The following is a 14,967-nucleotide window of genomic DNA, read 5'->3' on the forward strand; positions in this document are numbered from 1 at the left end:
GCATGTGGTTGAAGGATTGCCTAAGCCATGGGAAGCGTAACTCTGTGAATATTAACTCGCACAAAACCTATTATTTTGCAAGGAATAATATTTGTAGATCAGAGGTGATCCTCTCCAACGGACTCAGAAGTTGTAGGTAAAAATATGGGCAATTCAATGAAACCGACCATGAAAGTATATTGCATGGAATTTGAGGGGTAGCTGTAGCCCCAAATGGGACTTGAACCCAGGTCCAGCAACTGTCAAACCAACACCTTAACCAGTCTGAATGTCTTCAGTATGTGGTCTCGTATTCCTTGCATACAATGACTACAATGACTATGTGTGTGACTACAAACTTTTTGTATGCATTTGCAGTTTGTTTTGGTTGTGTTTTGGATGATGCGTTACCATTTTGTCGTCCTTTGCAGACAGTCATGTTATTTTGATGAATGTATTTGCAATTTTGCTGATATACAGTATGGTTTTTACTGAACAAAAATATAAACGCAAAATACAACATTTTCAAAGATTTTAGTTGTGTAAGGAAATTTAAATCAATTCATTAGGCCCTAATCTATAGATTTCACATGACTGGGAATACAGATATGCAGCTGTCAGGTGTGACCAGTATCTGGTGTGACCAGTATCTGGTGTGACCAGTATTTGCCTCATGCAGCGTGACAGATCTCCTTTGCATAGAGTTGATCAGGCTGTTGATTGTGGCCTGTGGAATGTTGTCCCACTCGTCTTCAATGGCTGTGCGAAGTTGCTGGATATTGGTGGGAACTGGAACATGCTGTTGTACACGTCGATCCAGAGCATCCCAAAATTGCTCAATGGGTGACGTGTCTGGTGAGTATGTTGGCCATGGAAGAAGTGGGACATTTTCAGCTTCCATGAATTGTGTACAGATCCATGGGACATGCCTTATCATGTTGAAACATGAGGTGATGGCGCAGATGAATGGCACGACAATGGGCCTCAGGATCATGTCACTGTACTTCTATGTATTCAAATTGCCATCGATAAAATTTAGTTGTGTTCGTTGTCTGTAGCTTATGCCTGCCCATAAGATAACACCACCAACACCATGGGGCACTCTGTTTACTACATTGACATCAGCACACAACGTCATCTGCCCAGTACAGTTGAAATCAGGATTCATCCGTAAAGAGCACACTTCTCCAGCATGCCAGGGGCAATCAAAGGTGAGCATTTGCACAATGAAGTCGGTTACGACGCAGAACTGCAGTCAGGTCAAGACCCTGATGAGTACGACGAGCACGCCGATGAGCTGAGAGTTTGTGGAGAATTGTTTTTCTTGTGCAAACCCACAGTTTCATCAGCTGTCCGGATGGCTAGTGTCAGACAATCCCGCAGATGAAGAAACCGGATGTGGAGGTCCTGGGCTGGCGTGGTTACACGTGATCTGCGGTTGTGAGGCCAGTTGGACATACAGCCAAATTCTCTAAAACGAAATTGGAGGCGGCTTACGGTAGAAAAATCAACATTCAATTCTCTGGCAACAGCTCTGATGGATATTCCTGCAGTCAGTGTGCCAATTGTACGCTCCCTCAAAACGTGAGAAATCTGTGGCATTGTGCTGTGTGACAACACTGCACATTTTAGAGTGGGCTTTTATTTGTATTTTATTTATTTAACCTTTATTTAACTAGGCAAGTCAGTTAAATTAAGAACAAATTATTATTTATAATGATGGCCTACCGAAAGGGAAAAGACCTCCTGCGGGGACAGGATTTATTTTTAAATAACGGGATTTAAAAAATTTAAAAAGATATAGGACAAAACACATACCATGACAAGAGAGACAACACAACACTACATAAAGAGAGACCTAAGACAACAACATATCAAGCCAGCAACACATGACAACACAGCATGGTAGCAACACAACATGACAACAACATGGTAGCAGCACAACATGGCAGCAGCACAACATGGTAGCAGCACAAAACATGGTATAAACATTATTGGGCACAGACAACAGCACAAAGGGCAAGAAGGTTGAGACAACAATACATCATGCAAAGCAGCCACAACTGTCAGTAAGAGTGTCCCTTATTGAGATTTTGAATGAAGAGATTGAAATAAAACTGTCCCGTTTGAGTGTTTGTTGCAGCTCGTTCCAGTCACTAGCTGAGCTGCAGCGGACTGAAAAGAGGAGCGACCCAGGGATGTGTGTGCTTTGGGGACCTTTAACAGAATGTGACTGGCAGAACGGGTGTTGTATGTGGAGGATGAGGGCTGCAGTAGACATCTAAGATAGGGGGGGGGAGTGAGGCCTAAGAGGGTCTTATAAATAAGCATCAACCAGTGGGTCTTGCGACGGGTATACAGAGATGACCTGTTTACAGAGGAGTATAGTGATGAGGAGTGCAGAGGATGTGTTCTATAAGGAGCAGTGGTGGAAAATCTGATGGCCGAATGGTAAAGAACATCTGGCCGCTCAAGAGCACCTTTACCTGCCGATCTATAAATTATGTCTCCGTAATCTAGCATGGGTAGGATGGTCATCTGAATCAGGGTTAGTTTGGTAGCTGGGGTGAAAGAGGAGCGATTACGATAGAGGAAACCAAGTCTAGATTTAACTTTAGCCTGCAGCTTTGTTATATGCTCAGAGAAGGACAGTGCACCATCGAGCCATATTCCCAAGTACTTGTATGAGGTGACTACCTCAAGCTCCAAACCCTCAGAGGTAGTAATCACACCTGTGGGGAGAGGGGCATTCTTCTTACCAAACCACATGACTTTTGTTTTGGAGGTGTTCAGAACAAAGTTGAGGGCAGAGAAAGCTTGTTGGACACTAAGAAAGCTTTGTTGAAGAGCATTCAACACAAAATCCGGGGAGGGGCCAGCTGAGTATAAGACTGTGTCATCTGCATATAAATGGAGGAGAGAGCATCCTACTGCCTGAGCTATGTTGTTTATACACTGCTCTCTTCGAGAGAGGTAGTTAGCAAACCAGGCCAAAGACCCCTCAGAGACACCAATACTCCTTAGCCGGCCCACAAGAATGGAATGGTCTACCATATCAAAAGCTTTGGCCAAGTCAATAAAAATAGCAGCACAACTTTTCTTAGAATCAAGGGCAATGGTGACATCATTGACGACCTTTAAGTTTGCAGTGACACATCCATAACCTGAGCGGAAACCAGATTGCATTCCAGAGAGAATTCTATAGACAACAAGACAGCCAGTCAGCTGATTATTGACAAGTTTTACCAACACTTTTGATAAACAGGGCAATATAGAAATAGGTCTATAACAGTTAGGATCAGCTTGATCTCTCCCTTTAAATAAATTGTCCCCAGCACAAGGTGCACCTGTGTCATGCTGTTTAATCAGCTTCTTGATATGCCACACCTGTCAGGTGGATGCATTATCTTGGCAAAGAAGAAATGCTCACTATCAGGGATATAAACAAATTTGTGCACAAAATTTGAGAAGAAAATAGGTTTTTGTGCGTATGGAAAATGTCTTTGCTCTTTTATTTCAGCCTATGAATCATGGGACCAATATTTTACACATTTTATTTTTGTTCAGTATATTTATGTTTTGAGATGGCAAATACATTTTGAAAATGTATTTACTGTTTTGCAAAAGGCCACAAGGTTCTGTGTCTTGTGTAAACTGTTTTGAAAATCGACATTGTTCCAAGAAATGTTTGTACACGGTTGAGAAAACCAGTAACTGAAGTCTTCCATGATAAGAAAAGAGCTTTGACAAGAGAAAAACATTCATATGAATGTGCTGTCCCTCAAATGTTGACTAAGAAATGACGGCACATGTCATTGGGTCACAGGAGCATCATGCCCATTGAAACTGAGAAGGCAAGAGTTTCAAAACAGGACAATAATGTACAGCCACTCCCATTGATTGTTATCTGCGCTGACATTTTCAAAGAGCCAAACCAAAAGCTGCTCATATGTAAATGAGGCACGAGAAAAGAAGTGGGGAACAGGTGTGATTTGCATGTTGATTTAAATGTGAGTCCATCTACAGATTAAAACAGTGGGCTGACTAATTCTCTGCACATGAACTGTTGGATGGATCCCGTAAATCCGATCTCACTCCCTCAATTAACCCTGTGCATCTTCACCTCAGGGGGTTGTCCCCAGTGAAAAAAAAGTTTCTGAATAGACCTCTGTAGAACCAGAGACAGTCCCTTTAAAGACACTCAAAGTGCGCCATGCCTCTGAGTCTGCCAAAGTCCTTGATTAGAGGTTACAGACATAGGTGGGAGGAGGAGCAGGTACTGTTAAGAGCATTGGGCCTGTAACCAAAAGGTTGTTGTTTCGAATCCCCATATGACTAAGTGAAAAATCTGTCAATGTGCCCTTGAGGAGGGCACTTAACCCTAATTGTTCCTGTAAGTCGCTCTGGATAAGTGTAAGTGTAAAAATGAGATCAGGGTATAGGTGTACATCAGATTTTGAGAATGAGTTTACTTAGTTGTTTGTCCTAAAATCAATTTGCATTCACGCCAATGTATATCAAGCCTAGACGATAGTGCAGATCTAGTGCCCACTATCGGCTGCCAAGTCTAAGAAGTGATGATTCTAATAATAATAATAAAACATTGATTTGGCACAATGCCTGGTTTTTCTTTCACTGGTATAGTTGAAATTCCTACTATGTTGAACATTCAGTTCAAAAAATGTGGTATGTCTAAGTAGACAACTCACAGCCGCTCTGTGTAAGAAATGAGCTCAATCAACACCTTTCTATGAGGATGCCTAGTGGCAAAGTGGCATGATAATTTAGCATGGAGTCAGCACGCAAATGATGATAGGAGATAGCACGACAGCGTTTTCTAATCTGCACTTTCGTCATTGTAGAAACATATTTGATTTTAGCGTTGGCAAATTGGCTTAGTCTAGTAGTGAGGTCAGTATAAAACGTAGCTAGCTTCATAAACATATTTTGGGGAATTCTGAAACGTATTGGAATAAATGACCAAACTATAAAACTAGCTAGCCGGTAATGGGTAACTGTAGCAACATGCCAACTGGTGGCATCACTGCCTGGTATGGCAACTGCTCAGCCTCCGACCGCAAGGCACTACAGAGTCCCCCTTTTGACACCCCCAAGGGCGTCACTCATTATCCTTTATTTCAGCGGTCCCAACATAGTAATACGTTAATAGCATTTCATGAAAATAATAAAAAGTTTATTATTAATTTTTTATTATTATTTTTTTTACAGAAAAATATAAAAGAAAAATCAACAAATAAAAATACAAATATGCTTTTGTCTCCCCCTTTTGACACCCACAAGGGTGTCACTTATCAAAAATAGGATAAAACTTTATTGTTTATTGACATGTTAGATATAGGATAAAACTTTGGTCATGGAAAACAGAGTAAAGCAGAGCAAAGCATTATTATAAACCATCTGGTCCTCTCAGCTACTCCTATCCTGTACCAGGTGGGCTCCTTGCCACCCAGGGACTCTAAACCTTCACATAAGAGAGGACAAGTTATATCGTACACGTTATGTATTATCTTTCCACGACCTCACCCACAGCAAACCAGGGGTCATCCTCAGTCAGCCCCATCCTCACCCACAGCAAACCAGGGGTCATCCTCAGTCAGCCCCATCCTCACCCACAGCAAACCAGGGGTCATCCTCAGTCAGCCCCATCCTCACCCACAGCAAACCAGGGGTCATCCTCAGTCAGCCCCATCCTCACCCACAGCAAACCAGGGGTCATCCTCAGTCAGCCCCATCCTCACCCACAGCAAACCAGGGGTCATCCTCAGTCAGCCCCATCCTCACCCACAGCAAACCAGGGGTCATCCTCAGTCAGCCCCATCCTCACCCACAGCAAACCAGGGGTCATCCTCAGTCAGCCCCATCTTTCTCCGGAAGTTAGATTCCGTATCTGCATCTCCTTCAGGAGCATCAAGCAAGGGCATCATACCTGAAGCCTGTACCACATCTGTAACAGACTTCTTCAAACAAGGTATGATGCAAGCAGCACAACACATCAATTACAAAAATACAAGAATTAGGGTCAGAAATCCAGTAACCACCAGTGATGCATACTCACCAAGCTACACCCCCATCCAAGACATCCAGTCAAACTCCTCCACCCCAGCCACGCCCTTCATTTCTGCCGAAAGCTCGTTCAACCCAACCAATGCTTTTGATATGCTCCCATCTGGGATAGTATTAATAGGTATAAATGTACAACATTGTTCACCAAACATTTTGCAAACCCCTCCCTGACTGGCCAGGATCATATCTAAAGTCTGCCTGGCGGTCAGTAAGGGCAGTGTGGGTGTAATTATATTTATCCATGAGGTCTGTTTGGCATCCACAATAGCTGGGCCAATAATGGGTAGTAGATGGCATAAACAATCATTCCTGTTTAGGGCCTGGAATTCCCGAGGAACACCTACTGGCACACCTAGTAGGTTGAAAGGTTGTACATTATCCGTTACCTCAGACCAAGGTGCATCACGCTTATATCTGGAGTACGGGTGAACATCATTAGGTGCTTTTCTAGTTGATCCCAGGAGCTGATTAGCTGTAACTTCAATAATGGTTAGTGGTATTATCAGACTGGCTAAAGCACACATACCCTGCCAGTTACCTCTAAGGACAGGTGTTAAATGCCTGTTTGGGCCACACATCCACCATACATCAGCAACACCCTTAGTTTGATTCAAGCCTTTCACTGGCCAGGTGGCATTAATGGTCATGTTACTATTACAATCTGCAGTTACCTCCTTAACACCCCATGGTCTTTTGAGGAGGGACTTCCGGGAACACTAGAGACAGAGTCTTAAAAAGGGTGGAGTTGGGTTTAACATGGTAAAAACTTTCCAGTACACACCTCCATCCTTCCCCCTTTCCCAAGGCAAATGGATGAGTAGCCAATACAGGCCTAGTTGGCCACAAATAACAGCCCTTCCTTTGTAATGTCTTGGCAGTATATTGCATGTATGCCAACCACATATTTTCCCTACCGTCATATCCAATTGGTCGCTATCTGTGATATCCTTAACATTAATTACCTGGATAGGGTTTGGTATTTTGGTTGGTGGAGACAGGGTTGGGCCTGGAGTGGTGGAGGAGTGTTTCTGGGTCTGGCTCTGGTTCATCTGGGACCGCTGTGGCTCAGGCAGCACTTTTACAGAGAACACACCCGTCGTGTCAGCCCCATTCATTTCCAGACCGAGGGTATAGGTTCCTGCATCAGAAAGCTTAATGGACTTAATGGTTAGTAGGATTTCATCACCTTTACAGAGTTCAACAGTGCTCCCAGGTTTCCCCCATATCATGGAAAACCTATCCACCTTTGTGGGATCCCCTTATAAGGATACCCTCTTCTCCAATCCCAAAACTGTCCCAAATTGGTTATCATGTAATCCCCATACGGACACCCTCCACCATTACACAGGTACACGGGCACTCCTGTAAAGTCCCACACTCTCCCAGACAACACATCAGCAGCCAGAGGCCAGACACACCTCCACATTTATGAACAAACACAGGGATGGAATAACGGGAAAAGGAAGTCTTCGTTCGAGAGATGGCCCCCGGAATTCTGTTAATTCCAGTTCTCCTCTCGAACAGTGTTCGACAGTGTTAGTGTGTCTTACCCTCCAACAATGTGTGATATGTCCCCCGGTAGCTCTTTCAGCTATTCTCACAGCAAAGGCTGTCACCATGAATACTTAGTATGGCCCCATCCCAATGGGCTGCTTCCCATCTATTCTCCTCATGGACTGGATTGAGTGAGTCACCTTCTCCTTTAATTCACCTGTAATGCATAAAATCTTGGACATACAGGTTTGGTTAACAAACAGTTTCTCATTTGTTCTATCTGATTATATATTTAACCTCTATGCCTATTTGTTAGCTAGAATATATATATACATATTTTATTAGTTTCTTATCCAATAGGCCCCATCCTATCTTAGACCACATTTTACCCATCCCCATTTTGATACCTGGCTCTGCCCAGGTAACAACCTTACCTACTCTAAATAATGACTTAGGTAAGATTAGTAAATTATCCTTCTGTTCTGACATTATCATGTAGGAGCACCCCTTTCGTTCTCCACATGTCCAATTCTCCCTTTTGTCTCCACTCAGTAAATGTTATCTACCCATTCTGTTATCTTTGCTCGTCCTGGCGCCCCTTCTAAAACTTCTCCTCTCTGCTCTCCAACCTTCAAGGTCTCCGCAGTGCGGGGAGGGCTCGTCTGTCTGCCTTTTCCCCCTATCTGTCTGTAGCTCTTTTTCTCATAACAATCAGGTAACAACTGTGTGTTGTTTCCAAATTTGAACTAAATGTCTCACTGTTTGGCTTTATCTAAACTCATGGATTTTTTGGGGAAAACATGTCTATGGTGGCAATTTCTAAAGTCCTTATATAGGTTAATTAAACTCCATTATAATTAATTTACCTTAAAAAAACATTATTACCTATGACCACACATTCATTATTCAAATGGCACCCCCCTGTGGCTGATTAGACCACCTGGGAGAGCCATGAAAACAGGTCAAAGGTTACACTACCCCCTTACATTCGTGTTCCATACCATTTAGACATATTAAAGAACCCTTTATCTTATTATTATTATTATTTTTAAATCACTTGTTTAATTAAAACTCAGAAAATAAAACTCCTAATATTCCATATGTGAGTGTACCCCTTTAAGATATCTTGTCTCTGGGAACATGGAAATCCCCTTAAACCTAAAACGTTTACTACAAATAAAACCTAATAGTTATAATAATTATATTGTATCTATCAAATCATTAGTTTTAAATTACCTTATTGGTTATATCTTAAAACCCATTCAGTCTCTCTTCAAACAGTCTCTCCAAAATGCTTCTTAAATACCCTGCCATTAGACACAAACACAACTGTGATAAACGTACACTGTCCCTTTAACATAAAATAAACGCAGCCTGCAATCCACTTTGCGGGCCTTTCATTGTTCCCCATAATGAGAACAGATTCTAATACCTTAACCTCCTGTTTAATTTCAAATGGTGTTATCTGAACAATCAAACCAAAATCATTAACCGGGAATTATTGTAAAACGATATTCAGCTACTTAAAAAAAAAATGTATTCGGAACTTTTTCTGTAAAGTGACTCAAAGCTATAATGCATTTCCCCTCTAAATGACACAACCCATTTTCTCTGTCATAATTTGAGGAACGTTATTGTGTATTCAACGTAATGACGAAGTTTTACCTTCCAACTTCCTCTACCCCAAAATGTAAACGTACCATGTACTTCGCTTAATTCATAAGAACATTTCGATGGGCACAAATCTATTGTAATTGTCTCTTCATTATTATTTAGAATTAATCAGATTTAGGTAACTGTCTCATCTTATGATTCAGCATTTTAAAATACGACTCCATTCCCAGTTATTCCAGCAGATCATTTGGGAATCACAACGTATTACATAGAAATTGCCTCTCCATTATTTTGAATGAATTGGTCTCTCAATTCAACCTAAACAAACTATTAAAACGTTCAGTTCATATCTTGGACAAACACTAACAACCGTATCTTTCCGGGCAAAACCTATAAATATTTGAATTACAATCAGAATGAATTTTAGTCTATCGATGCCAAGGCTGAGATCCGAAGCCCAGTCTCCCACGTTTACGAACCCCAGTCTCCCGCGTTGAAGGCAAAAGCTTTAACGCTGAACCACCAACGCTATTGAAATAATTAAGTTTCCCCGCCAACAAATATATTATTATAATTGTCTGTATTCGCAAACTCCGGCACCGAGACAATTCCCAGAAAATATTACAATTCAAAGGTCCAAGCTTTTCCCCTGCGAGGATTCTCCTTATTCTCTCTACTCCGAATTGGTTTTATGTTTTTCTTTATGTCACCAGCATTCAACCAGGCTCCCCGTCGACTGGGAGCCCGTTGGGCGCGGAAATACTGCCCTCTTCTGTCCATTCTCTGTATAATTTTCCCCTCGTTCCTTCCAATCTTTCTCCAGAGTAGACTTTAATGTTTTCAATACTGTTTTGACCTCCTGATTAGTCATTTTTAACTTTTATATTGCGTTCTATTTTATTTAACTTAAACAAAATTGGGGTTAAATTGTAATATCAATTTAGGATTAATTCCAATGTAAAATCGTCACTCTAATCTATGTTAACGTTACTACCACCCCTAATAATTTATGATATGACTTCAAGAAATACCCACAGGTCATTCAAACTTGGTAGTAGCGCTCCGACTTAATACCCAATGTACTACAATCAGTCAGTAAACCATTCTCAGTATAACACAGGTCTCTTGCCTGTACCGTTATCCGCAGACCATCCAGACCGATATTTGTACGCCGACTAATATCTAAATGTGCTTCATTCACAAGTTCTGACCAGTCGCATACATTTGTTAACCCCATTCACACATACATACACACTTTCGTTCACACTTGAGTAGCCCCAGAACTTCACTCACTTTTGTTAATAGTCCCTGATTTATTAACTACAAACAAATTTGATACCCAGTATCTAGTACATTACATTCGTTGTCATACCTACGTTTACACATACATTCCAGTAGGTTCGCCGACCCACCACATACACACTTGGCACCCAGTACCTAGTACATTACATTCGTTGTTATACCTACGTTTACCCACACTCACACTTGTTAATAGTCCCTGATTTATTAACTTCAAACAAACTTGATACCCAGTATCTAGTACATTACATTTACTGTCATATCACAAATTATCTGATCAGTTTCAAAATGGCATAACTCTCCCTCGCTTGGTCAAGGGACATTTAAGGTTCACTCAGATGTTACGATGTAAAACGTCATGCAAGGGCTCAGGGTTTAGGGTCAAAGGCTGAAACCTTCAGATGAAGTACCTGGGGTGGCAGGTAGCCTAGTGGTGTTGGGCCGGTAACCAAAAGGTTGCTAGATCAAATCCCTGAGCTGACTAGGTAAAAAATAATGTTATTCTTCCCCTGAACAAGGCAGTTAACCCACTGTTCCTGTTCCTCATTGTAAATAAGAATTCTTCTTCTTAACTGACTTGTCTGTCTGGTTAAAACATTTTTTTTTTTTTTAAAGTTTATGAGTGAATTGCTTTCATGGAATTTAGAAAATTTCCAATACCTTCATTTTCAAGAATATAATTTCTTCTTAAGTTTTTGCTTAAGGAGAAACATAAGAAATAGCTCAAGAAATGTTGATCTCCACTATAAAAAGCATCTCGCATTTCTTTTAGACTAAAATGTAGTTTTCAACAGTGGAGATTTGTATAAACCTGGGTTTAGGTCATGAGACCTTTTCTATTTCCTCTCTCATTGAAATTCCACATGGCCTTTTCATATAAATGAATCATGTCATACTGTCATAATTTGGGAATTACCCACCTGGGATTATTTTTGATTGTTCTACCATTGTTCCCATCAAATTGAATAAATGTATATATTTCCAAGTTTAAGTGTCTCATCTGGGGAGTTTACAGACACATGACATGAAATCATTAGGTGATTTCCATAGCATGATTCAAATTTTATAGGAGTATGTATCATCAATTATACAATGGGTGGATTTAATCCTAAATGCTGATTGGTTAAAAGTGCATTCAGCTATGACTTTAAAATGTTGATTTACTTGGTTCTATTTGATTGAGCAATCTACTGTCTCATCATCCCAGCCAGGGAAAATTATAAACTTGAACTCCCCTATAAAAAGTATCTAGACATTATCTCACATTTCTTTTAGACTAACAGTTAGTTTTCAGCAGCTGAGATTTTTTTAAACCTTGCTGTCTGTTTCTCCAACCCAGTCTCTCATTAAGTATGTACTATATGTACAAATACCAAGAGTATTATTATTAGTACATACAAACATTGTGCTAATTTGTAAATATAGTACATAATTAGTGAGAGACTGGGTTGCGACCATCTCTCCGACATTTGCAAAAAAAATCAATATTCAAATTCGATCTCCAGCTATCCCCTAGTAATGAACGTGTCGGGAGTCGTAACGAGACAGACAGGCAAGCAGCGTTTCCCAGCCAGTCAAAATCATGAATCAGTTGTAATAATTTCTATGGATATATACAAAAAAAGGTCAATTGAAAAAAGGTAAAACGAAACAGTTAGTTTGCAGTGCAGAAGTGAAGTGAAGTGCAGTTAGTTTGCAGTCTTTAAAGCTTCAGTGTTTGAAGTGATTGTGTTAGCTGAGTTGTTGGCTAGCTCCTCTGAACAACAGTGTCCTGACGAGAGAGCACATTTTTTATGCCAGGCGAAATCACGCCTCATTAGCTCAATGTTATGAATGTATCCAAATAACTGTCACTAGAAAACAGATTAAACAAATGCAAATGCAGCTACTGTTGTTATTATTTTTATGTTTGACGTGACTGTAAGTTAGCCGTAGTTGGCTAGCTAGCAATCAAGGGATAAGAACTTAGCCAGCCAGTATGGCAATTGAACATTTAGAACGAACAACTGGGTGGCGTCCATAGACACAGAACAAAAAGACTGAACGACTGGGTCGCGTCCATAGACACAGAACAAAAAGACTGAACGACTGGGTCGCGTCCATAGACTCAGAACAAAAAGACTGAACGACTGGGTCGCGTCCATAGACACAGAACTAAAAGACTGAACGACTGGGTCGCGTCCATAGACACAGAACTAAAAGACTGAACGACTGGGTCGCGTCCATAGACACAGAACTAAAAGACTGAACGACTGGGTCGCGTCCATAGACACAGAACAAAAAGACTGAACGACTGGGTCAGGTCCATAGACACAGAACAAAAAGACTGAACGACTGGGTCAGGTCCATAGACACAGAACAAAAAGACTGAACGACTGGGTCGCGTCCATAGACACAGAACAAAAAGACTGAACGACTGGGTCGCGTCCATAGACACAGAACAAAAAGACTGAACGACTGGGTCGCGTCCATAGACACAGAACAAAAAGACTGAACGACTGGGTCGTGGTTCATAGACACAGAACAAAAAGACTGAACGACTGGGTCGTGCCCATAGACACAGAACAGACACAGTCGCATCTCTGGCAACCGAACCAATAGAACGAATGACCAGCTGGCTTGGGTAGCAACCCTAGATTTGTGTTGGGGCTATATCTTGTGGAAGGATGAAATAGTATGAATACATTTATCAAAATACCTTTTTAATTAAAATATGACAATCATTATTTGATTGTGTTGGTATCCTGTTGTATAAAAGTGATAATGCCCTCGAAGCCGGTGTTTGGAGTATATGTTGGCACGGTTTGCCGGCCTGAGACAGACCCGTGCCAATATCCTCCAAGCACCGCTTCTTAGGCATTATCACTTAAATAATCCATTATTCCCAAACATTTTCTGTGTGGTCCCAGAGTTAATTCATGTTTAAAATATATACTTTCTGTGTCACTGATCTTTCACACAATCCCCATAGTGTCATAGTGGAATCATGTTTTTAGAAAGTTTACAAATGAATTTAAAATGAAAAGCTGAAATTTCTTGAGTCAATAAGTATTCAAACCCTTTGTTATGGCGAGCCTAAAGTTCAGGAGTAAAAATGTGCTTAACAAGTCACGTAATAAGTTGCATTGACTCTGTGCAATAATAGTGTTTAATATGATTTTTTAATGACTACCTATTCTCTGTACCACACACATACAATTATCTGCAAGGTTCCTCAGTCTGGCAGTGAATTTCAAGCACAGATTCAACCACAAAGACATGGGAGGTTTTCCAATGCTTCGCAAAGAAGGGCACCTATTGGTAGTTTTTTAAATTTTTTAAAGCAGACATTTAATATCCCTTTTGAGCATGGCAAAGTTATTAATTACACTTTGGAAGGTGTATCAATACACCCAGTCACTACAAAGATACAGGTGTTTTTCCTAACTCAGTTGCCGGAGAGGAAGGAAAGCGCTCAGGGATTTCACCACGAGGCCAATGGTGACTTTAAAACAATTACAGGTGAAAACTGAGGCTGGATCAACAACATTGTAGTTACTCCACAATACAAACCGAATTGACAGAGTGAAAAGAAGGAAGCCTCTATAGAAATGCATCCTGCAATGTTAAGGCACTAAAGTAAAACTGCAAGAAATGTGACAAGGAAATGAACTTCATGTCCTGAATATAAAGTGTTATGTTTGGAGCAAATCCAACACAACACAAAACTAAGTACCACTCATCAAAATTTCAAGCATGGTGGTGGCTGCAACATGGCATGGGTATGCTTGTCATCGGCAAGGACTAGGGATTTTATAAATTATAAAAATACATGGAATAGAGTTAGGCACAGACAAAATCCTAGAGGAAAACCTGGTTCAGCATGCTTTCCAACAGACACTGGGAGACATTCACCTTTCAGCAAGACAATAACCTAAAACACAAGGCAAAATATACACTAGAGTTGCCAACCAAGACAACATTGAATGTTCCTGAGTGGTCTAGTTACAATTTTGACTGAAAAACGCTTGAAAATCTATTACTAGACTGGAAAATGGCTGTCCAGCAATGACCAACAACCAACTTGACAGAGCTTGAATAGTTTAAAAATAATAATGTGTGAATATTGTACAATACAGGTGTGCAAAGCTCTCAGAGACTTTCCCAGAAGGATTTACAGCTGTAATCGCTGCCAAAGATGATTCTAACATGTATTGACTCAGGGTTGTGAATAGTTATGTAAATTAGATATTTCTGAATTTCATTTTCATTACATTTCCTAACATTTCTAAAAATATGTTTTCACTTTGTCATTATGGGTAATTGTGTAACGGTTTTCTTGAGGTGAAGGAGAGTCGGACCAAAATGCAGCGTGGTTGTTATTCATGGTTCTTTAATGAAGAAACTACACATGAAAAACTAACAAAACAATAACCGTGAGAAAACCTAACAGCCCATCTGGTGACAACAAACACAAAGACAGGAACAATCACCCATGACACAGTCAAAGAATATGGC

This window comes from Oncorhynchus mykiss, chromosome 20 (genome assembly GCF_057628025.1).
Source record: "Oncorhynchus mykiss isolate SJ-2025 chromosome 20, ASM5762802v1, whole genome shotgun sequence".
NCBI classification, from domain to species: domain Eukaryota; kingdom Metazoa; phylum Chordata; class Actinopteri; order Salmoniformes; family Salmonidae; genus Oncorhynchus; species Oncorhynchus mykiss.